Source organism: Bradysia coprophila (assembly GCF_014529535.1).
Source record: "Bradysia coprophila strain Holo2 chromosome X unlocalized genomic scaffold, BU_Bcop_v1 contig_12, whole genome shotgun sequence".
NCBI lineage: Eukaryota > Metazoa > Arthropoda > Insecta > Diptera > Sciaridae > Bradysia > Bradysia coprophila.
In genome coordinates this window covers 6,938,844-6,965,283 of record NW_023503293.1, presented here as the reverse complement: position 1 = coordinate 6,965,283, position 26,440 = coordinate 6,938,844, and the positions used below count along the sequence as shown (strand labels likewise).

The following is a 26,440-nucleotide window of genomic DNA, read 5'->3' as shown; positions in this document are numbered from 1 at the left end:
ACATTTGGCTTGATTATGAAAGACCAGCAATGAGAACATTTGATACTGGTGAATTTTGAATTGAATTCGGTCTGGCTTATCCCCACTTTTTTTTTAAATATATTTTCCGCATACATACCTACAACCACATTTAACTAATGATTTTCATTTTTCGTTTCAGGTACGCCATAGTAAACAGAACTAATTTTAAAATGGTAAGATATCCTGAATCTAATAATTTACATAACTTGTCGCCAGCATTTGCATAATTTGAACATTATGTACAGCATTTACTTCACGCCCTCAATAAAATCTCGTAAAATTCAAATGGGCAGTAATTCGCCCATATCACAACAAATATCTCAATTCATGTCAAAATTGAGTTGTGCTTTGTGCAAATTCAAATCGTCTGTGTTCCATTGAGGAGTAGTGGCAGACATAAAATCTTGATTTTGTGTCACATCTCCATCCAGTTGTTGAACAAAAAAATAAAATAAAACGAAAATTAAATTCTAGCAAATTGGTCCGACTTATTTGATGATCGATTACGTATAAGCCTCGTTGTGAATATCATATGATTTCTACCGAAGTTATTTTTTTATTATTTGTCTTACCTTGTTACCTATCCCATACCATTTAAATGTCCATTTAATTAATAGTAAAAAAACAACAAACAACAACAAAGAAAAGAAAATCAAAATTATGTTTCTTCTGTGCACAAGTGAAAGATAAAAATCTTTTTTTTTCTCTCAAACATAAGCAATGTGTACACGATGAACGCATAGTCGTCTACGTACACTTAATGTAAATAAAAAAAAAATGTTAACGTTAAATTAAGATATAAAAAATGGTTAAATGTAAATTAAGACGAAAAAATCGACATGGTTTGTTGTTTATAAAGTGGATAAAATTTTTTTCCCTGAATATATTGATGAAACAGAGATAATTAATTAAACAGAATAAAATAACTTTGAAAGTATAAATGAACTTGTGGTGTTAAAAAAACAACAACAAATATATGGAATCAGTGATCCAATAATAGAATTATAAAATTACAGTTAGCTTTCAATAGATTTGGCCGAAAATAATCTCTATTAGGTAAGAGGTAAAAGCTCGATCAACTTCTAGTCAGTTTGATAGTTTGTTTTACACAAAATTCTATTTGAAAACGATCGAAAATTTGTTTTTTTTTAAGAACCTTTCTGAATGGCAATTGGATCGTGTTTCGTGTTGAAATCATCAAATCTTGTATTTCGCAAAGGGTTGCTTACTCTTTTTGATTAACTAGATTTACCATTGATTTACCATGATTAACCATTGATTAACCAGATCAAACATAGTAACTCAACTACAAATCGTGATAACTTATCCCACTTGGAGGAACCTTTGCAGATTGTGTAAATTTATGTAATCTGCACAGGTTTCTCCAAGTCGATTAAGGTATGACTCACAAACCAATTTTTCCCTTAAAAGTAACACATTTCTGAGTGCTTTTACTGAATGGTTTTACTTTTTCGAAAAAAGATTTTGGTTCAGAAAAATCATTAAAAAACGCATGTTTTCCCACCTGCTACAAATTTGCAAAGGGTTCATTGCTCAATACACATTTTGGAATCTACAAGGAGAGAAAAGCAAAATTTGACATGTTTTCTGTTTTGGGAGTTGTAGTGAATTGATTCCACACAAAATTTGTGAATATCTGAAATCTTTATTTTAGTATTTCATTCTTGTTGCGAGCGTGTGCATAACCAAAATTCAGAAAATAGAAATCTAGATTTTCAATTGTTCAACGAACTTCTTGTGGAATCAATTACAAACCACAATAACTCCTGAATTATTCCTTTTATGGATTTTTGATCTTAAGAAATAGGAAGACATTACCTCGGTGTGCTGTATTCCTCAGTCAGCTCAGCTTTCGAACCAATTACTTCTGTTAGGACTACTATAAGGTAGTAAAATTGTCATAGATATTATCTATTAGATAAACCTTGTGCTCTGAGTGAAAAGACGTTGACGCTCTATTTCTATTTTAAATAACGGATGCTCCATTCGTTTTCTGTTAAACGTTTATTTTACTCTGTCCGATATATGTGCACAACGACAAAATTTACATTGACTTCAAAATATCAAAAACGCATACCACATGAAATCGGATGTGTAATGTAATCTGATTTACGACTGGTACATTTATACATTAGTAGTATGAAGATTTGATTATGCAATCGATTTATTGCATTATTTGAGACATGTTGCGCAAATGCATTATCCAGTCAACACAATCATAATTTTTCGATGTTCGAGCGGAGCGATTGTCATAAATACAAAGGATTGCAGCAAAGTAATATCGGTCTTGTGTAAATTTTCGAAATTTTTAGAAACTATCTTTCGTGGCCAATAACTAACTACGATGTGTGCCTTCGTTAGGCCCTTGGGATCAAAAGTAAAAGCCATAGAACAAATGTTTTTCATATTGGGTAATGTAAAAATTTGACATATGTTTCGAGACAAGACCTTATTAGGGACTGATATGTATATGGTTTCTCGGTCTAAAACGATCGGTACAATGTGGACCGCTGAAGCATCAGCATTAAGATGATTAAGATAACATTAAGCAGAATTCATCGCTTATTTTCGCTGTCGCTGTCGATGACAGATGACTCATCTTCCATGTCTGGATCTGGTGGCTGCCTTTGAAAAGCTAACACTTGACTGATGAAACGTCTATTTATATAACTGGGTAAAATGGAATAACGGCATGCTGTAATTGTGAATCGCATTACTTAAGTTACAATTCATTTGTCGTTGTGGCAAAACGATGTGTGAACCAGAATTTCCTTGTGACATTTCGCTACAAATTATAAGATTTTTTTACGTCTTTCGATTGTTAATTGTGTACGAATAATATAACAGATGCAGAATGAATCGACATTATTGGGTTGGAATATAAATACATTTTCTTATAAGACTTTTATAGTTAGCAGGATGTACAAAAAGGTTTATTATATTTCAAAATGCATATTACGTCTATGTCTATATGCACTACACATTTATGTATGCTGTTGATGCAGAAAGATATTGCGAATAAATGAAGTTTATATATGTAACATTATTAAGCTATATTCGTTTGGAAATTGTCTTTTCTCTTTAAAGAGGCAGGAAATGATAGAATTATTTACATGATCGTAAAATATGATAGATTTGAACGGCTATACAATGCTTAAATATTTTGTTAATAATAATGATTAAGATTTTGATTGTTTACTTAACCGGTGGCTTTGTGCGACTAAAACGATTTCGTGTATCACAATCCGTTGTTCACATTTTAGAACAAACGTTAGTTTATCGCCTTCAATTAATTGTCATCAACAGAAATTAAGTGAAAATCGTCAGACTGCTGTTATGTGTATTACCATTGTGGAGGAGTCAAATTGAAAACTTAAAAATCTACTACTTCGTCTGTTAACTAGAATAATAATCCACAAATTTAATTCACATAATACAATTATGAAAAATTACGAATTATCACATTTTTGTTTTACGTGGGATCTGATATTACTAGTCCTACAGATTCTGACAGCTGATAAATTGAATGCAATTTTTGAATTTTTCCCAGTCGAAAGTTTTGTCGTACATATATAACGACCTTTTCACTGGGATAAAGACCAAAAAACCATTCAATAGAATGTTATGATGAAAGAGAAGAAGACATTTTTGCAAGTACGTCAAGACAAGTTAAAATAAACCGATCTTCTGTCCTCTCGCTCTCAACGTACCACGTTGAAAGAGAAACAAATACTTTGACAAGTACCCCAAGGCAAGTTATAATAACTAGTCTTTGGTTTCCTCGCTCTGATCTAGAGATGTGCGGGCCGCCCGAAATTCACCTACCCGACCCGGACCAGCCCGGCCCGACCGGGCTTGGGTCCGGGTTTCAAAAATTAGTCGGGCTCGGGCGGGCTCGGCTTTCAAAAACAAAGATTCTGGCTGGCCTGAATTTGTTCGTCTTTAAAAAAAAATTGAAAACTTAAACAAAAATTTAAAGAAAAATTGCAATACAGGCCGAGCGTAAGCTTACTTTCAAGTGTTCGATAGATTTGTGAGACTACGTTATTATAACGATAGGTAACCGAACGTTTCCACTTGTTAGGCTCGCCAATTTTAGGTTTTTTCGCTCAGTAAAAAAAATACGGGCTGAGTCGGGCCGGGCCGGGCTTTACTACAAAATTCTCGGGTCGGGTCGGACTCGGGCATTAAAAATTAGTCTGGGCCGGGCTGGGTCGGGTTTTGAAAATAGGTCGGCCCGCACATCTCTACTCTGATCATAACAGTCTAAAATGTGATAATTCGTTAATTTTGTTAAGTGTAGTTAATTGCGTCGGTTTTTATATTTTCTTGGCTATGATTTGTTAGTGTAATATAGTTAGAACTAGATTGACATGCAGGCAAGAGGTGTGGAAATATTAAAGGTTAAATAACAAAATCTATAGATGATTTCAACACAGTGTTTCTGTACTACAGTTGGTGGCTCTTCTCTTACGTCTTCATAGGGCTTTGCCACTATCACGTGCGTACGTGTAGCCACTTGAAACTTCACCGTATAAACAATTTAGTTTGTATGAGTTAGTCAGCTTTAAGTAACTTATTTCAAAGTCCGTTGACGATCAGGATGATACCTTTTTACCTTTTGTTGCATCTCAAAAGACAATTCCTCTTCGACGAAGATTTTCGCTGTTTCTGTTGTTCGTTTGAAATATAGAGGTAATTAAAAATGATTGTAAAAGTACAATTGTGATGCTGACGTTTTTAAGTCACAAATTCTTTCATATCGCATCGTTCCTGTAACATAAATCCGTTAGAAATTCACATCATTTCAATTAAAAGTTCGATTTGTAACACATAAAAAATACAACGTCCATTAATTTCCCGTCAATTTCATAAACATAATCGATTCACTCAACCAAACACTTCATAATTAACTATAAACCTGATAAATTGAAATCATTTACCCAACCGCACTGATAAGAAAAACAAATAGTTTTCTATCTTCATCCAAATTTTATCGTAGCACAGGGATGGCAATGGTATTTTTTGCTGTTGTTGTTGCTTTACGTCGAAGAGAGTATCGAATCAACAACTATAAATGTAGTGTTTCGTTACACAACTGTGAATTATGGTTTTCTGTGCTGAACATTTATATCAATTTCAGTTAAATAGAAAAATTGAAGAAAATGTTTCTTTTTAATCAGTGCATCTTAATTCAACCCTGGCTCTGTATAAAATATGTGTTTATTGGATGTAATGTACGTATAAGCATACTGCTGAGTAGATTACATGGAAAATGAACAATATAATATACTGTTCATGTATCGAAAGTGTAGTATATAAATAACACAAACAACATTACTGCTTGATTCTTTCTAATATTAAACATAAACACAAAATGCTATGTTTGTACGATAAATATATATACAGAGTTATATTACAAAAAAATCGTTCAACACCCGGCATTTATACACACGAAAAAGAACAGAAAAAAAAATCAAAAATTCCACCGTGAAAATATCATACACACCGGTCAAATTATTTATAGAACAAAAAAAAAACTAAAAAGAAATGTTGTGTATATTTGTATTTCATTAATGTTTTTTCGTCGTGTGGTTTTTTGAAGTTTTTCAGTCTGCAAAAATAATATAACTCATCACTAGCCACACCATATAGCAGTAATTTAAAATGAAAGATTATATTATATTATACTGGAACATTTCAAATATATTTCGCTTTTCTTGAGTCTGAAATTGTTTAAACAAACCGAAAAATGATTTAAATTGTTTTCAACACTCTCCCGGTTTTCCAAGAATTTTGATGCCCGAAGAATCATGAGTATGACCGTGTGTGCGCTGCTTGTTGTTTTTTATTGTTTCATTTGGAAGACATTTAAGGTCGTTTATGCGTTCTTCATTCAAGTTTCACGTCTAATTTTCGGTCAGGCATTTACACTTAGGTGTTTAACGATGTCGTTGGGTAAGAATTTAGCGGTTCGAGAGCTAAGATTTAAAAGACAACACACACCGTCAACGGGCTTTTCGCCTAACTGACTGAATGACATTACCAACGAACCATTACATTTAACACAAAGAGACATTATCGGTACTAAATCCAAGACTCAACCTTATAACAGATTCAATCAGATATCATTATTGTCGACAACAACCTGATGAAACGAACTATTTGTAGTGCGGTTGAGTTTCGAACCCACAACTGACAATTTAATAATTCAATGTGAAGTCTCGACTCTCGACTTACACATTTGACTTTAGATTGGTTCTTTTAGTCTGAGGCTCTCAATCGCAAGATACGAAGTAATATAAGACTCTGTTGGCTCTAACTTCTATCATGCAATATTGTGGACTAAGATAAATAAACGTCTTGCATCTTAGAGGTCATTTGGTCAATTTTGATACATATCAGAAAAGCTGATAGTATCTGGTGAGCTAATAAAACGTTTCCAAGCATAGCGTCATCGAAACATTATACTTGATTTATTTACTTTTACTTGAAAGCCAGTTTCTCGAACGTAATGTTCAGCGCTTAGACTTGAAGATCGAACAAGATCCCAATGAGATCTTACCCCAGAATAACGAGAAGATTCTTGTGGTGCAATTCCTATATTATGAGATTTGTTGATGTGACTGAGTTGCGCTCAGGTAGTGAAAATGTCGGAGTAAAACCAAGCCGATCTTCCTAAATGACGTCTCGTCTCGTCTTGCATTTTGCAAGATTTCACAATTAGCCTTTCACATATGACAATCATATGAACAGCTTTGTTATCGGATCTATTACTTCATTCGATGAAGTATTTTCAGGAGATTGATTCCAAATCTTTTACTTCATTTCTTTGAACATGATCGTTACTGTATAAGATCGCAATAGTCGGAGCTTGTCGTTTATTTCTGAAGTTGTTATCGATGACAGATGACAGCCATCCGTCGTGACTTATAAAGCTTCTAACGCTGCGATCGCTTCGAAAAATTCAAATTAGTTGGAAATACAACTTTTAAAACACAAAAACTGTTACAACAATTAATTGACCTGTATGAAGCGGACTAACTTTGTGCGCCCAACTTTGTTTTAATTCGATGTAATGAAAATTATAAAACGATTTCAATTTTCTAAAAATTATCTTTTTTTTCGTTGAAGCAGCAACGTGACTGAAAATAGGAACTGTGCAACACAGTTCGGTCGCGGTACTTTCAACAGAATCTCAATTAACACGAGATACACAAGTAGTTCAAGATCTTATCTGAAAACGTTTTATCTAGTGTTTAGAAGAGTGTTCCGTATTTAGCCTACAAATTGAATTTGTTGTACGCGAAAGTGCTCTGGCACCACCATGCATACATAATAATTTTGCACAAAGATTGGCTATTTCGATTTTGATTGAAATATTTACATAATTATTTAAGCGCAACCGCATTTAGCTCGAAAACATAAAATCAATTTGTTGCTTCAAGATTAAAATCGCCGTATCTAACAACGATACACACACATTACATACATAACAATATATTTATAATGAACTTACAGTCCTGCGGTTGATCAGGCTTACAACGGCCAGTTATGTGATAATGTACGTTGATAGTGAAAGAAAGAACGGAATCAGTTTTCGGTGGTGTGCACGTTTAATATTACATTGCACAAACATTGCATTGAGATCTAGTTCGAAGCGAATTGATTTTAGTGGAATATCTTAGATCTTTAACACGTATGCATACTATCTGGTAATAATAAGTCTTTCGTTCTTTGCATTACTATATTGGATGAATGAATTGGTAGACAAAATCAGTTGCCCTAAGTGACATGGTGCTGAGTTTGTGGGTAATAAACCATTCATCTGACTTCTTTATAGTTGAGTAACGTTAACACTATAGAATGCTAATGATGGTGATTTATCCACTCACGGCACTAATGAACAGACAACGTTTCGATTTTTTTTTTATTGTCAATGACTCTACTCCATATTTAAAGCATTTTGAATTAAAAAAAAAATATTTAAAGCACTCTACGTCTCTATGTTCTTGGAGAAACCAACCAGTTCGTCTTGCATAACGGCTCACAATGCAAGAACCGAAAAAGCATTCTATTTGCGGACAATATTTCTATTGGAAATATGCAGAATATTTCTACTCCATTTGAAGGTGTATTATTACAAATGTGTTCGGTGAACGTTATGTATACTCGTATCGTTTTATCAATGTCTATCGAAAATGTATCCATTTGAGTTCATTATAGCCCGTCTTTTGGCTTACTGCCGAATTATTTCTGGTCAACATTCTTTAATGGAAGCAATGCGACTTCTTTGCATGCATTCCAATGCACTTGTAATCCAGTACAACTTTTACCCACATATTAAACTGATTTTTGTTTTCTGAACGAATGATTTTAATGTCCGATTCTCGTTTTATGGGTATCGTGTATGTAATACCTTTGCGAGTAATGCGTACATTAACACTTTGCTTTTTGGATTTTATGTTTATTTGTTTTTAAAAATAATTTCTTGGCAAAAATTCAACTTTATTTTACATAACATTGCGTATATTAGAAGTGCATAAGTCAATTTATAGTTTTTAAGATCAAGGACAATTTTGTATTACATCAAATCATTGAACCATATCCGCTGAATTTTATCCGTTATTTATGTGTATCGAATGTGCTACAAATATAATTTAAGATAACTAATTAACGGAGAGCGAATTTCTGAACGGATTTCAATTTATTAATTATATATATTTTGATATAATCAAGAAATCAATAGAAAAATGAACATGACCTTCGTTATGATTTTAGTATCTAACCGAATAAAAAAACCGATTGATTGATTGAGCACTAAAAGTTTTAATACCAGAAATTAATATTTTTTTTTGGTTCTCTCTGTGTTGTTCTAAAACTGATCTGAATGCACAGCCTTCACCAATTTATAATTCATCTTAATAAAATGTTTTACCGCTATTCGATTTATTCAGAAAAAAAAAAACCATTCGACCGAAGAAAACATTTTTTTTTATTAATAATTACATGCAATAATCAGTGATGCGGTTGCACACGCGGAAAAGGTCACATTTAACCGAAAATAAATTATTAAATTTAATTAACATTGATGCACTATTTCATGAGCTATTCTTTTTTTAAAATATGTTTTCAACAGCTTTGGCAACTTTCTGGTCTATATAAACGTAAGAAAATGAAGAGCAGAGAAAAAAAAATACTCAAAAACATTTTATATATTGCGGGGGTAGCCACTCTTCTTTCTTGGTTTGGCAGCTGTCCAATGTGTTGCAAAAATCTCGATGTCTAAGACATAATTTTCGAACTGTATTAAATACAACTTTTTTTTCTTCTTCATTTTTGCTTCGAAATTTATTCTGTGTAAATAATTACATGAAAATAAAAATGAAATAATATTTTCCACCACAGGGAAATCATTTTCTCACAAACTATTGTCGTATAAAATTCTAGACAAAATGTCGCGTCTCCGCAGACTTTCTCCGTTAAAAAAAATTCCGCCCACTAATTTGTGGAAAGTGTTACATTTGGTCATCCGTTTAGTATGGCTGTTACGATGTGTAAATGGTGTGTTTCATTTAGCTCGAAATATCCATCACATCAGGACTGTGTTTAATAATTGTGTCATGAAATTGAAATCTGTTGCGATTTTTCTGGTCCCTATAAATTCAAATGAGACGTGAACTCTCCAAAATCAGAACATTTACTGAAGCTCAAAAATCATTATTAGTAACAATCTGTAAAACAACAAGTCGGAAAATCTCTAAGTGTTTGATACAAAATCTATTACCTCATAGTTTTATACCAGAGACACAAAGTCAGGGCCCACGATTTACTTTAGTTGTCACTCCCTAAACCATCTATCCCACTGAATGTGGACGTCATTATTGTTTGAATTGTAAATTTTAATCCAATCAATTTATAAAAATGAAAATCCTTCTCCTCTACATATTGTTCCTAACTGGTGCCTAGATTGGCTTTTTTTACAGTAGTCTCATGAACCCTACTAATTTCTATCTTTCATTTGTGTAAATTAATAATTGGCATGAGATATTTTCTCTTCGTCATAAATAAAGTGTTTGTGTGATGCGACAGCCTTTTAATGCCTTTAACATTTGACCAGACATGTTGTACAGTTCTTTGATTTGATTTTATAACACTTTCGTAATTTAAAAAAAAAGCAAAACATTTGTCTCTTGTTTTTGTTACGTTTTCTTAACAAAAATTTAACGCAATAACATTCGTCGACTTGATGAAAATACATTTTGATTGGCCATTTCAACCTACAGTTTTTTTCTTCTTCTGAAAACATTTTAAGATTTGTTGAACAAACTCGTCTAGTCAGTTAGTCTGATTTTCGAACATAACTTTATCATAAAGATTTTATATGATTTTCGCTGTAACTTTGTTTGATATTTGAAAATAGAAAATCAGAATAAGATGACTGGAATTATAGACGAAAAGTCTATTAAGACTTATTTACAACAACAAAACGAACACCAATCTGCAAATATTTTTTTTAGAGATTCCACAAATCAGCATACAAAGAATTTCACAAATGTAAATTAAAATGGTTATTTAGTACAGTTCTCTCGTGTACTATTAAGCTGAATTAATACCCGGAACAGGTCAATTTCAATCGTCTTTTAAAAGGGTGTGACAGTGGATGTAAATGACTGAATGTCTGAATGGTTGTTAGCCGATGGGCTATCGTTTTAAACCACAAACAGAGTAAAATGAAAGAAACGCCAGTTTTCTTATAATTCATTAATATGATACGTCCCATTTCTGCATTTAACTATTCAAATGTGTGGCTTAAAAAGTTAAAAACGTGTAAACTACAGATTCAATTCCATCTGAACCTAAAGTACCACGGACATATGCAGTGGAAAGCAATCACTTTTCGCTGCATATATTCACACTACACATTGGAGTGAATTAGGTGTACCAACAGTTGACAGTAAAAAATGTTCTTTTTTCATAAAATCTGTTACATCTGTCTCAATAATCACGGAATTTTTTTATGTAAAATCTTCTACTTCTTCAGTACAAGATTTCGCTTATAATCAAAGACTTGCTCATCGCCGATTTTTTGTCATAATTATCCGGGTGCAACTGTAACACGTCAAAACGTATTACGAACGAAATGTAACTCGTTCAGCAACAACATAATATTAATTGCATCATTTTATCAATAAATGTCATAATTTTAAATGTCTTAATTTTGACCATAAAAAAAACGAATTACACAAATGTACCCAAGGGCCATTTTGAAGCATCAAGACGTAAACGTATAATGCATAATGAAGACCACATTTTCGATTAAGAGTTTTCATTCAAATACTTTCTCTCATTATATACCAAATTTATTACCTCTGGGGTATTCATATGCAAGTATGATGTAGATGGATGAACTCGTTTTGTAATATTGTTTTTCGTCCATTCTAACGGTTGTAAACATTTTTGAGTCCGTCCAATCAGCCATTTAAACATTCTTTTATGAATATTGAACTTAGATTCCTTTAAAAATAAATAATTTTTAATAAAATTGAGCTAAAAATTATATACTGTTAGTCGTTGTGTCAAAATTTGCCAGTCTTTAAATTCGTACTAATACGCTGTCGGCAACAAATAATCAGAATATTCAAGTTAATTCAGTTGTTTTCATTTAACTTGTCTATAAATTATAAATAACAAGCACTGGTACGCGGCCTTCGGCCGCGTCGTGTAGTGCTAGATAGCCGTACAACATACAAATTGAACAGCCGGGTCGCACTGGGCCCAGGAGTTTTGACCAAACAAGTATTTGTCTTTTTTTAATTAAAAATAGTTGTTCTCTACATTACTACACAGAAACGTGCACTGAGGCCACTGTTTGGCCCATTTTATGCAATATTTGTTAGATTAGATATGTGCTTTTCAATGGAACTTTTCCCTAACTAATTTGCGAAAAGCTTCTGGCGAACCACGATAAATGGATTACCTATTACAAAAGGTTTCTATGGACTTTGGGAAGTAGTAGAACCAATCTCACAATCAACTCGAGAAAGTATTATTAGTAGAATATTGTCCATAGCATCACGTGTGGCTAATGAAAAATCCCGGAAAACGAGATTGATAATTTTTTTTCCAACTTTTTGCTAATTTGCCTTTATTTTACTCACAAATTTCTGAGACCTTGACCATGAATCAGTAACATTGTAACCATTACTCTGCCTACTCTGATCTATTGTACCGAACTTCATAAACTGTTTAGTTTCAGATTCGTGTAGTTATTTCTTTGCTTTTTCGGTTTGAAAAATCTCAAAAATGCTCGAAAACATGATATATTGGGCCCCTTCTAACAATTTTGCTCATCTACGAACTTTAAGCCACAATTTTAATTAAAAAAACCGTTTTGAAATCGCGACCGACCAACGCGTATATTCAATTTTTTTTTGCAGATTCGTAGTCTGTAGTCATACTTAAATATATTCCTTTACTCAAGGCAGATTGTTTGCACCTCGTACGGGGTAAAAAGTTCGCGAAAATTGTATGGGAAGGTTACTCGAGATTGAGGCAGAATCTTGCTAGCTGATTTCTGATAATGCTGTTTTTGAAAAATGACAGGGGGAGCGGTTTTCAAGTCGACATCGATAGCCTAACACACTGTTCCATCAGGATGCGCGCCGACTCTGAGCTTCTGCTAGCTGATTCATCTGAGACAGATTTTGAAAAACCGAAAGAAATTCAAATGTAGTTTTCGAAAATCACCTTCTACTGTCTAACATGCCGTTCCGTCGGAAGCCGATTATGAAGAATGGCATCTGAGACGAGGGGGAAACAACAATGGAAAATCTTGTCACACCGTTTGGTCATTCTCCCACTATTCGCCTATTATTTCCCCATTATTCGCCTTCATTCGCTCATTTTTCACCATTATTCGTTCATTATTCGCTTAACACTGTCCCACCATTCGCTCGTGTTGTTTCCACCGCGATCTGAGGACTGACCGGCTGATCTGTAGAAGGTCTATTTTAAAAAACGGCCGCGGAGAGCTGACCCACTAAATTCTAGGAGGACCATTTTCAAAAGGGCCTTGCTGGGCTGAGTGGCTGATCTGTCGGACATCGATTTTGAAAAACGGCCTCAGAGAGCTGATCCGCTGGCTTCTAGGAGGCCGATTTTAAAAAAATGTCGTCGGAGGTCTGACCGGCTGAATCGTTGGAGGCAGAGTTTGAAAATCTGCCTCGGAGGACTGACCGGATGATCAGTCGGAGGCCGATTTCTAAAAATAGCCTCGGACGGCTGACTGGCTGACCACTAGGAGGCCACATTGTGCCCCGAGGTGCTCCGAGGTGCTCCGAGGTGCCCCGATGTGCCCCGAGGTGCGCCGTGGTGCTCCGAGGTGCGCCGAGGGGCGTCGTGGTGCCCCTACGTTCAGATTTATATGTATAGATGTTCCCATACGATTGCCTCAGTTCTATATAACTAGAATTATCTCTCGTTACAAATACACAAACGACAAGTATTACAATCTAATACTTCATTTGTTTAATATAAATATTTCTAAGTGTTTTATGAAAACCTAGCTAGTTTTCGTTGTTTTTATTGATAATAGACAGCAGTTTCGGATAGGTTTGAGTTTGCAACCATCTCTCATTGTGAATAGAACAGCTTTACTATTAATCCCCTTAGTCGAACTAAACAAATTTGTAGTATTAAATTGTAAATATTTTGCTGCATAGGACAGCCTCTATTGGTAGTAGGTACAACATTTTTATAAACTGAATATTTTCGCACTGAAAGTTTCACATTGTAAATTTTTGAATCACCGTCAGCAATAATTTTTTTTTTCTCCTTCTCAAGATTGACATAACAAATAGAATCAAGATAGAAAAAAACATCATAAAAGACTCAAATTAAATTAATGTTCATCATTAACTGTTAATACAAAATCTTAAACACGCTAGAGATGAAGATTGTAGTAACTAGTGTGAACAGTTTGATTGATTAAACAATGAAATGATATCGTAAAAAAACTCATTAATCAACCAAATTACACATTTTATTCGGACCACAAAAAAAAGAAAAAACTCGCGAAATTGCCAACGCACATATTATACTTTGTATACCTGATTTCATTCGAGATAGAATTGCGTATGAAAATGATGTGAATATATGAAAGGTATCTTATGAATGGTATACATATATCGTCAACTGATTTGTGTCTGAAGCAGCATCATTTCGGTTTGACTCGAAAGACAAGGAAAAATACGGTAATTTATTTGTTGAATTTGAGAGAACGTATTTTTTTGTCGTTTAACTTTTTTTTTACATAGAGGAGAGAAAATAAAGAAAGATGACAAGATAGAAATAAATTAGATTTATCGTTTATTATTCATAATAAGTGTGGGCTCATTTCATACACACGAAATTTGATGCGATTTCCAGATAGAAGCAGTGGCTTGAAAAATTGGTTGTCTCCAGTTATTTCTTGGAATTATGGTTTTTTTTGTCGTTGTTGTCTTGCTTTTCGAATATGATTCTGTTTGATGGATTAGTTTTCATCCACGGATTTGTTACATACTACGACGTAATTTGTTCGAAAATCTTTTTTTTTTTGCTGAATTGATAACACACTTTCTGAATGGTATGTATCAGAATAACTTTTGGAAGTTGTAACTTAGAGAATTTCAAAATTTAGGACGATAATTTTCCCAAGCCTGCCGATCGTCCATTAATTCTTAAAGATATCTTATTTACTTACTTAGCAGCCTTTGTCAACCCAAGCGGGTTTTGGCTGACTTCCTCCACTCGTTCCTGTCCTCGGCCAGACTTCTCCAATCCGCGACCCCCAATGATCTAGTATCTTCGACCACACAGTTTATCCATCTCTTCCGTGGTCGTCTACGTCCTTCAAATTTCCTATCGGAGGTTTTCTTGGCAGTTCGGTCATCATTCATGTTAAAGATATCTAATTTTCGTAAAATTCATCCAAATTTCTATTTCCCCTTTGTTCCATTCGAATGTAATGACTAGGGAAATGTTTCAATCCAGCACCGGGACGTTTTTTCGAATTTTGATCCAAACTAACAGACGCTAGACGTGCTGATATTTGACCTGATATTAGTGCACGTTTGATGCCATCGGATTCGACGTGACGTACAAATCTTACATTAGAGACCATGAATGCCGTTAAAATCATCTGTGACACTGTGACTAATATTGATGATGTTGTAGACAGGCAGCGAATCCATAACGAAGTGCGATTAAAATTCGAAATGCATTCTGATCCAAAAGTGTGCCAATTGCGTTAGATGGTAGATGGTAGCCAACCATTCGACTCTTTGCATTGTATTCACGTAAGCTAATATTTTTTGGTCGACTTTGAATCAGTTTTTAGTAATTACTTTCTTATGTATTGAGTGAGAAAATAGGGCTAATCCAATGTATTGTGTGATTGGATTAGCCCTATTTTCTCAACTCAAATACCATTTTGTTGACGCTTCGTCTGATGACAGTTGTCTATCTCTCCCGTCTTGTTTTGACAGGGGGGGAAATATATGTTTTCTACCTCGAACTGTTACCTTTGTTTTTGTTTCGAAAAATTGTGAAACAAATTGATAGTTTTGTTTCGTGGAGGAAAACAGTTAATCGTACCTCGTTCCGTTCTGGCAACAAAACTTCGTTCTTGTAGGAATTTTCTATTTTCTTCCTTCGGTAAATAAATAACTATTTCAATCTTCGACCCTTTCAACTAACCACATTGCCTTCTGCAGTATCCTAACCAGAAAATGCTTCAGGCTTCTGTTAATTATTCTGCTGAAACTTAATTGAGTAGCAAAAACAATATCGTAACAAACTGAATTTCCTCTGTATCAAATAACAGCTTTGTCATACGAGTCAATAAATTAAAGTAACGAAAAAGCGACGCATTTTATTTTCCAGAAGTGAATATGAATAGCGTGAATTTATCGTTGGGAAATTAGAAGCAGGTTATAATATCTATCATTATGGTATAGCTGTCGGACGTCGTATATAAATGTGTGATTATTAATTTTCACAGGAAAGCAATCTGGACATTATTAATGTTTTCAGTATTCCAACCAGTGTAATACCAACATTGAATGTCGCGAATTAGACGAAGTGAAAATGATTTATTGGTTATTTTCTTTAAACTGAAATAAATTTCTGACGCACATACATTTCGGTAAATAGGTAAAAGTCAGGTGTCGTAAATATGTAAATAACTGCCATTGGTGTGTCCGATGCGATATTCGAAGATGATTTATAAATATGCCGTGCGGACATGTTCTTGATCGTTTTTTTCTCCTCCTCTTTTACATATTCCCCTAATAGAAATGCCGGTGACATGCAGAAGGCAAATTATTTCTGAACATTGTGTATGTACGCGTACATATAAAGATCAATATGTGGCTTCAGGATCACAACATTATATTGTGTGCAATCCGTAGAGATCTTGTGAAATAGGGAGGAAATCATGCTGAAAAGAACTATATTACTTAACAGCGACCAGACTAGTCGTAACGATTTTTTTGTACTTCTCTTTTACGTCTTCATACAAAAACTAGTGTTGTGCGATGAGTACTGTGTGTATAATGTTCTTTTGGTGGAGATAATTAATATTGTCGCAAGAAAAATATCAAAGTAAGAACTGTACCCCGAGCGAACTCAAAAACAACCAAAGATATTCTGTACAACAGTTAAATGTCTACCTCTGTTATTTAAACTATTTGTTAAACTTTGATTCACAATCTTGTACTTCATTAGTGACACACATTGCCATTTCTAAGTAAATCTATGACATTCCCATATATGATGGTGAGGTGTTACTACCTTAAGATCGTGTATTTCCAGCTACCCACGGTATTTGTTATTCTGGACCGTCTAATACTCCACAAGATGCGAAAATATCTCGATTGACCGCGTACAATGTAAAAGAGACTATTGTCTTTATTGCGTCAGTGTTTCAATGTTTCTCCGTTTTGATGTCCTTTTACCTATTGTAATGGTTTTATAGGTTCAGTCAACTTATATGAACGAACAAAAGATAATGAAAGCACTGCACAAAGTTTGTAAAAAATAAAGCTTCACAACATGTAATACCAGACCGAAATAATAGCAGATTATCTGATGAACATTTACTTCGTCGAGGGTAATAAAGTGCAAAATTATTTGTTCTATTCGTCTGAATAGAATGTAGGATATATTATCATATTGAAGAAAACGCGACAAGACATGCGTTTCAATGACATAAATGTGTCCTAGGTCCTCAAGGTCCTCAACCTAAATCCTAGTGACATAATATACTGTTGTTGAGTTGCGAATACAATTCGTACAAAATCATAATAGCTAAAGTGTATACGTATACAAACACAAACGAACTTTATAAATTGTATATCAATCTGTCATCTAAAATATGATGCATTGCTTTCGAGTGGGTGGATTTAGTTGTTGTTTGTTTTTTTGTTGCTTGTACAAAAGATGATTGTTTTTTATGCTATTTCAATCAGGAAAATCGAAAAACAAGCACAAAGTTCTTACAAGTAGTTTGCAAAGAAATTTCATAAAAAGTTAATTTTTTCGTTGCCATTGTGATGCGCAAAAATTATATTTAAGTATGTGGGCACACCTAGTCTTATTGTGGTTTCGTCTAGAATGGAACTAAATTTTGTGTAAGCTTGATATCACATTTGATTGTCCTAGTCAAATAGCTCGGTGGAGGTGGTCGCATTGTTATGATTTGCAACTTAAACATAAAAAGTCTAGTCTCCCGCATATTTTTGTAGTTTCCATTGTGCACCGTCATGCCCGCTAAAACTTTAATTATCAAAGCACAATTAGATTTATCATTTCTGTTCAAGGAACTCTTGTTTGGGTGGTGACTCTTTGATCCTTATCAAAGTACGTTACAATAGAACGCGGGTCTTTGACGAATCTCAATTAGAGAACTAGCTGTGTGTGTGTTCATATAACTCACAAAATGTTCTATAATCTTAACGGTAGACGATTTAACAATCTATTCGGTATTCGAAATGAATGAATTTCGATTTGTGTCCCAGCGTGAGAGGAAAACTTACACTCTAAACTCTCATCAAACACTCTGTTGACCAATAAATGAATATTTTTAACAGGTGACGCTAATGAACAGAAAAGTTTCCTTTTCAACTCTGAACTTATTTTCAGTAACCTTACGAAAGACATCATAAAAAAGAGTTATCGAACAACCTGATCTGACGTCTATATCTCGAAACCTCAGTTCAATCTTGCCTCACGGTGAAAAGAACAAGATAATTAAGACACGATATTCATTTAAACATAATTATTCATCAAACTTTTCAGTCACCAGAGTTTGTATTATTTGTTGTCATTATTTTTGTTCGCGATGATGCAAAGTAGTCATGGTCTCAAGTTAATATACATGCATAGGCCGTGACTCAAAACCGTAACATATACAAAAACTATTCGTATTCCACTTAATTAATTGTTTGCAATAAGAACGAAATAGCTACCGCTTCAGTTATGACAAAGACGAAGATGTAATTGGTTTAATTAGAGAAATTAAAAGAATTGTACAGATGCGCATTACAATTTTTGAATCTGCTTTTATATTGGAAATTGTGAGAGAATTGGTATACACATATAGATTTACAACTTACAGCTGTCATTTATGTTTTTTGAGAATTTGAAGTACTAGACTTGGCATTTCCTTAGACAACGTACCACAGGTTTTCAGGTATTTTTTTAAACTATTAGAATTTCGTAAACAGTTACTCTGCCTTTCGTAGCTCGCATAAGGTGTTCGGATATCAGAATAGTATAGTTTTTGTTCCCAGACAAAAATAGTATTTTTTCGTACCAATACAGGAAATGACGATGTTTTCATCACCAGTTCTAAGTTTATCTAAGGAAAATTAGGACATGTGCTGAAAAAATCCATTTCCTGTCGAGGTACGAACAACGTTTTGTGCACCGGACAACTGAAATAGACAAAATACATCAATTTACATACTTGAAACCATATTTACCATATTAAATTTTCATGCTTCGGGGCCGAAAATGAGGGCAATTTTTCGAATTTTCTTGGGTTTCCGGCCCTCTGCATGAAAACTTACATGTGCACCTGTTTGGGACGGTTGATTTAAGACACTTTCGCTTGTAAGCCTCACTTCGTTCGGCCTACAATCCGCGAAATTGCCTAACATCAATCGTCCAAAACAGGTACACAAATAACCATTGTTCAATCGGATAGTCATGGAAAAATTCATTCAAAACCGTTCTCACACGTTTTAAAGAAATGAAATTTTTTCCCGCACGCTATATCGTTCGGGAAAACCTGACATTTCATAACAAAAAATCATGGCAAAATATGTCGTATTTCTGTTGCCCGGTGCACAAAATCCTTTTTTCATAAGTTAGGAACAACGTTTTTCCTAAACGATTTTGGGAATACGCAATATTTCAACAAAACCCTTCTTGTACGAAAAATATTAAAGAAATGATCGTTATTACCTATACTACTACGGGAAAGCGTGACATTCCTAACATAAGAATCATTGATAATTGGTAGTATTTTAGTTGCACTAATATCCATTTTCGGTACAACAAGTAAACGGGGATGGCTCACCAGGTTGGGATATATTCCTCACGTGCTAAAAACTCAATTGAATTAAATAGCCGATAGACTAATGTTTTGTGAAATACATACTGTACTGAGGAGGTCTAGAAAAAGGCCCCAGTATTAAATAGGTCTTTGTCCGTAAAAATTACTCTTTCAGTATCAGGCCGGGTTGGTATTTAAAAAACAAAGCATTGAAGAGTGAATCATGTTTTGAAACCGAAGTAAAATTCTGAAGTGTGTGAAGTGAACACTCGTAGCTATCGAAAATTTATTGGATTTATTTTTATTTCTGGCTTTCACATTTAAATTCTTCGTTGCAGTTGCATTTCAATATTATATTATTCGCGACGAAAAAAACGTTGTTTTTTTCTTATTTTCTTTTTTTTGTATTTTATATTTCACTTTTTCATATAAATTACATCTCTATATAACACAAACACAAGCACACCACAAATAATATTAACCGAAGAAAACTAATCGAATTCATTTTAACTCAAGACATGTCTCTCTTTATTATTTAGCATTTTGTCTGACAGTTTATTGAATTTATGAACTTTAATTTACTTTCTAAATATTATATTATGCGCCGGAGTTTTTATAGTGACATTTTCAATTGATTTTTTTGTGAATAAAAACGAAAAAAAATGTCATGTGCGTTTCCGATTGATTTTCAATTAGGCGTTTTGTGAATGAAGTACCGATATTGTATTTAAATCTGAAAACGCACGGTGAAATTTATATATGGTTATTCTACTTCTCAGTAATGATTTTGAAATTAATTTTTGATTGTGACAGGATTGAAAATTGTATATTTTCAATGAGTACCATTGAGACACATGAATGTAATATTTTACTTTATTGAATTGCGATTATTGTGTATTAGGTGTTATGTTACTTTCATTCATTCGCTCGTTCATGTTTGTTAGTTTTAATCGATTAACAACAGTCTTCATACCACAGAGACAAGTCAATCTTGTGGTGGGTTGCCTCAGGTACTAGCAATAGTAACAAAATACATTAGAAAAATTACCACCACATCAATTCAATAACCACAAAAACCTTATTAAAATCGAATTTAACTAAATTTGCAATATCTGATCTCATTATCGAACAAAAAATGATGTCAGACCTCTCATTTGTTGTTGTACTGTAAGTACATATAAAACAAAACTTTGACAATTCCAAAGCATACCGCTATAATATCGATTAAAACTTTTACTTCTTTTGTTGAAAGTATCGGTTAGATACCAAATCTGGAACTTCTCGAGTTTTACTATACAATTTCCATAAGAGATCACTAGCCTTAGCTCATCGTTTATCTTTATCATTGTCGTCCGTACAAGATGAGATCTGACTAGCCGTCACGTTTGGACAGTTTACCTGAACTGAACTGAAGTAGTACAGGTGAGGTGTCCTTTTTGAGGAACATTAAATTGATCGGACTGAATTCAGGCATTTAGTTTGCAGACTCAGGCCAAGTTCCGTGGACTTGTTCCAAGCCTTGTACGACGAGCAACACCATTTTTTGAGCAATTTAAACCAATTCTTTTATACGTTGATGTTTTCGAAACTTTAGTGTATTAGTATCTGGTAATATTATTTAGCACTACTCTGTTTCTGAAAGGCTATGATAGTTCATGTGAACAACTAGGAACTCGCCTGTGAAGCACAATGCTCCCGAGAGTTGTTGATCCTTACAGAAGGTAGTGTAAAAATCATATTTTCTTGTAATATGTGAGCTTCTCGTAATTCGTGGTTCTTGCGGCACGCAGAGAAACTTTATTTTGATAATTTATATCATTTTCGATAGTAATAAGTCAGCACCAAGGTTAACACCCAGTAACATGATAAATTTATATCGAACAATAAATTGATTTTGCTGGTTGAGATTTTGAAAATCCTATCAATTCCGGTCATTTGCATAAAATTTTAGTTTTAGAAACGAATCTAAATTTTAACAAAAACGAGCCATCAGAACAGTCGGAGCGTTTGCTGCGACTGAGCCCCGTACAAACCCGTATATCTATTGCGTACGTGAACCTAGTGCGTCTGTCACCCTACTTTGACCGTAAGCCTATGCGCCGGTTAAAGTAGTTAAAGTAAAATTATTATGTAATGTGTACATCTTAGAAATTGCGCATAGCGCAATTACGAAGCCCCGTACGACGTTCCTCTCAAATAAAACAAAAATTTCAAATAGCCCTAAAATTTTAATTTATTGAGTATAAATACACGTAGGGCCTAGTATCGGCCTCAGTCCGAGGATCCAAATTTAATTTTTTTTTCAACTACATTCTATTCGGCCTTTGATTACCTTCCAAATGAAACAAAAAATACGGAAAACGGATGAAATTTGCTCGAGTTATATGTAAAATACACTTAGGGCCCTAGTAGCGGCCTTAGTCCGAGGACCCAAATTTAATTATTTTTTTTAACAACATTCTATTCGGTGTTCGATTATCTTTCAAATGAAACAAAAATTACGAAAAACGGATGAAATTTACTCGAGTTGTATGTAAAATACGCATAGGGCCCTAGTAGCGGCCTTAGTCCGAGGACCCAAATTTATTTTTTTTTCAACAACATTCTATTCGGCTTTTGATTACCTTCCAAATGAAACAAAAATTACGAAAAACGGATGAAATTTGCTCGAGTTATATGTAAAATACACATAGGGCCCTAGTAGCGGCCTTAGTCCAAGGACCCAAATTTAATTTTTTTTCAACAACATTCTATTCGGTGTTCGATTATCTTTCAAATGAAACAAAAATTACGAAAAACGGATGAAATTTACTCGAGTTGTATGTAAAATTCGCATAGGGCCCTAGTAGCGGCCTTAGTCCGAGGACCCAAATTTTTTTTTTTTCAACAACATTCTATTCGGCTTTCGATTACCTTCCAAATGACACAAAAATTACGAAAAACGAATGAAATTTACTCGAGTTCTATGTAAAATACACATAGGGCCCTAGTAGCTTTTCACTTCTAAGGCCCTAACTCACGGTCGACTCACCCAATTTTAAAAAACTTTTTTTTCCTGGATTGGTATTGACAATACCTATCATTTGCCGTGTCATTTACATTTCCATCGTTTATTTTGCCATAAATTCACCAAAAGACCTTAAATCACTTAGGTGGCCCTAACTCACGAAGGGCCGACCCGAATATGCCCATCTTCGAACTTAGCCTCACTATTTTGACTATCTTTCAGGGGAAAAAATTTTTTTTGAAATCGGATTTGATTTACTCAAGATATCGACGTGACGGACAGACGGACAGACGGACAGACGGACAGACGGACAGACGGCCCAAATTTTTATTGCGGATTCGTCATCTATGAACATAGGCAAACACTTTGCCCTCACCGTCTGCTTCGAATTCCATCAATTACACACGGCATCGTAATCCTATAAGCCCCTTCGTACTTCGTACGGGGCTAAAAATATTTTAAAAAATTTCGTTTTCATTTTCAGGTATAGCAACAATAAATTTCAAAAGAACTTACACACATATTTTATTGCGTAAGATAAGGCTTGGCACTTAGCATAATAATAAATGTTCCGTAAGTAAAAGTTATTATTTTTTTTTCGGTAAGAAACAATTTTTATTTTAAGCTTAAAACTCTTACGCATTTTGATTTATATGAATGGGAAATGTTGAGAAAAAAAAGTTTTTTATTCAAAAACGTTTTTAGTATAGCATCCAATAAAAACCTTATAAAAAAAACCTGTCGCGATCAAACAGAAGGTGAAAAGGAATAAAATTGTCAAAGCGACAATAAAAACACATTAAAAGATAGCCAGTTTAACTGCGCGTATAATTTTTGTTTTCTCGAATCCAATATTCCCCAAATATTCCATTTCACATTACGAGAACGTCGTCACAAACCATCCACATCTGAAAATATCAATTTCACGATAATTTGTGAAATTGTTTTTAATAATTTATTTCATAAAACGCTTTCATGGTATCACAATAATTATCTTCATCTTATTGCATTTCAAACGTAGAGAGGTGATAAAATTTACCTTTAACAAATAATATATTGTTAAAATACGAGACAAGACGGACTTGATGGGAAAAGTGGTGTTTCTTTCTTTAATTTCTGTTAAATGGGTTTTTAGCTATCGAAAACTTTGCTGTCAAAGAATCACTAACACATATTTTATTGGTCGTAAATAACGAATAAAAACGATGTGTGTGTACGGTTTTAATTAATTTCCTTTTCTTCATTATCTAAACATAAAAGAATATTATGTGGCATGCAATAACGACGTTTTCGATTGTACATATCAGAATAATAAAAATTTTAGGTTTTTCTCTTCTGGTCGGATTCATGTTAAATTCATTTGGATTCCAATTCAATACTTATTGACATCACACTTCTCCGTTAGTTTAAGTGAGTGAATCGTACGTAATTAAAGTCATAACGTTGAATAACAAATTATCATTTATATATACGACAATTGATAGTAATCGTACATCTTGAGATTTTGAAAGCTGCGAAAAAGTTTGTGACAATGTAAATGAAGTTTGTAAATTAAATGAAATGACTTATGTTTGTGGAGATAAAGGAAAGCAGATCGGATGTTTATGGACATCCGATTTATCTTAACAATTCTTGAAACACTTTTCGCCTTCCCACCTGAAAACTTTAAATATTTCCGAAAAGTTTTGAAAAATTTTGTCAAAGTTTTTGGAAATTTTCAGGATTAAATACCAACACAGTGGTCATCTTAGATCTTCGTCAATGCCTATTTTTGGGAACCAAAATTTCCCAAAACTCTAGTAACTCTTGGTACTTTTACTCTCGGTACACTTTGGCTTTCAAATAAATTTACCAAAAATAGTCTCTGACCACGTACACTATTTACAGTCTAAAATTTTGGGACCCAATGCAGTGCATACAAAACAAAACCAAACATTGAAAAGTCTTCCATAAAAGTGGAATTTGACCTATGTTGCATCTGTGGCATAATTGAAACGAGGATTCGGTTCGAAAACGTCTGAAAACGCATTGAAAATATTGAAATTTTTTGAGTGCTATGACTTGGAAAAATATTGGGATCGCACCATTAAAGTAGCACAATATTGCGAATGATAATTATATAGCTACAGTCAGAGGCAGTGAAATTTCAGCATGAATTTGCTTCAGCTGTTTTTCAACTGATACACATATAATGAAAACAAATAAAACAAGAATAGACCGGCTATAAGCCTGTTGTGGTCTTTTTTCTTTCTCTCAATTTTTTTTGGAGCTACCAACTACCAAATACGTGAGTTATAGGCAAGCAGTAAGAATAGTTTCATTAGTCTATATCCAGCTGTTTAACAGTGAACACCTCTACCACCTTTCTATTAGTTTGGTAGTTGACTACCAAGTTGGTATTCAACTACCCGTTTGATAGTTAACTATCAAATTATCGAATTATAAATAAGCAAGTGGCCTGAATAATTTCATAAGTCGGTGTGCAGCTCTCAAACAGTAAACATCTATACCTCTGTCAACTTGGTAGTCAACTACCAATTTAGTATTCTATTTACGTATAAATTACGTTTGGCAGTCAAAAATAATCTTGGTATTCAGTAGGGTGGGTCGATTTTAACAACTTGAAAATCCACACCTAGTGGCATGTGTAGCTTGCCAAAACTAGTCAAACTGCATCATTACTTTTTCTTTTCCGAATACTTTTGAGTACCGCACAATTGATTGAATGGGTCTGTCATGCTTCTTTGAAATTTTCATAGAAATTTTTTTGAGAAATGCTTTGGAAAGACTTGTAGAGGCTGAAATAGACTGAAACAAACAAAATCAACTTAATTTGAAAAAATCGGTGCAATCGAAGTGAAAAAAAGTACATTTTCGATATAATATTGGGGGTATGTCAACTTTGATTAAATCTCTCTGTTAGAGTTAGAATAGGTAAAAACGACAATGATGTATATTGTCGGAATGTTTTAGATTGATTATTACCGAAGTAATAGTTCCAGAGGTCTATCAGAAAAAAAAATTTCATGTTAAAAACGTCATTTTTCGAAGTAGTAGATTCTGATGTTATAACGAAATATATGTTTCTTCGAATCTACTAAAATGCATTTCAGATTAGTTTGATATTTCCAAAGATCTCTTACTCAAGTTGAGCAAACATCGAAAATCATGTCCGACCACGAAACAGAATGGGAAACGTTTCGGTGCGTGTTCAAATGTAAAACATATTCTATTCGTGGAATGTATTCACTGCCAGTTATTCCCAATTCAGTTTCAGTTGTCGCAAGGAAATCTGTAGAAATTTCCGTTGTTGGCTCAGGAAGTTCAGTTAAACGTAATTGTCAGTCACCATGTTGATCAAAAATGAAATATGGATTCAATGAAATCGATCGGGATTCTATCACCATCGTCGCATTTGCAACTATTTCTGACACATTTACAGCGAGTAATATCAAAAAGTTTTTCGCTATCGTCAAAGAATATTTTAAAGCCGTGTCGATTCTTGTTTCCTTTCTTTTTCTTGTGTCTTTTTCCAAATTAGAAGAACCTCATGTGCAACATCAGGAACAAAAAACTCCAACAGTTCGCTTTTGTTTTAATCAGCAAGTTAATTGTCGTAACCCAGACATACTCTCATAAGAGATCTTTGGAAATATCAAACTAATCTGAAATGCATTTATGTAGTGTTGTAGTAGTAGTAGATTCAAAGAAACATATATTTCGTTATAACATCAGAATCTACTACTTCGAAAAATGACGTTTTTTAACATGAATTTTTTTTTCTAATA

At 33.8% G+C, this 26,440-nt stretch overlaps 1 protein-coding gene across 8 annotated transcripts in view; it reads left to right on the top strand.

Annotated features, from left to right (window-relative positions):
* Positions 1-26,440, top strand: part of LOC119067372 (rho GTPase-activating protein 21) — a 162,525-nt gene that overhangs the window by 30,226 nt on the left and 105,859 nt on the right. The window contains exon 1 of one of the 8 annotated variants that reach the window (XM_037170285.1): positions 23,137-23,225. The exons of the other annotated variants lie outside the window; for them this stretch is intronic. The gene's annotated coding sequence lies outside the window, so the exon portion shown is untranslated. Of the gene's footprint in view, positions 1-23,136; positions 23,226-26,440 lie in introns of those variants that run through there. 8 annotated transcript variants of the gene reach the window in all.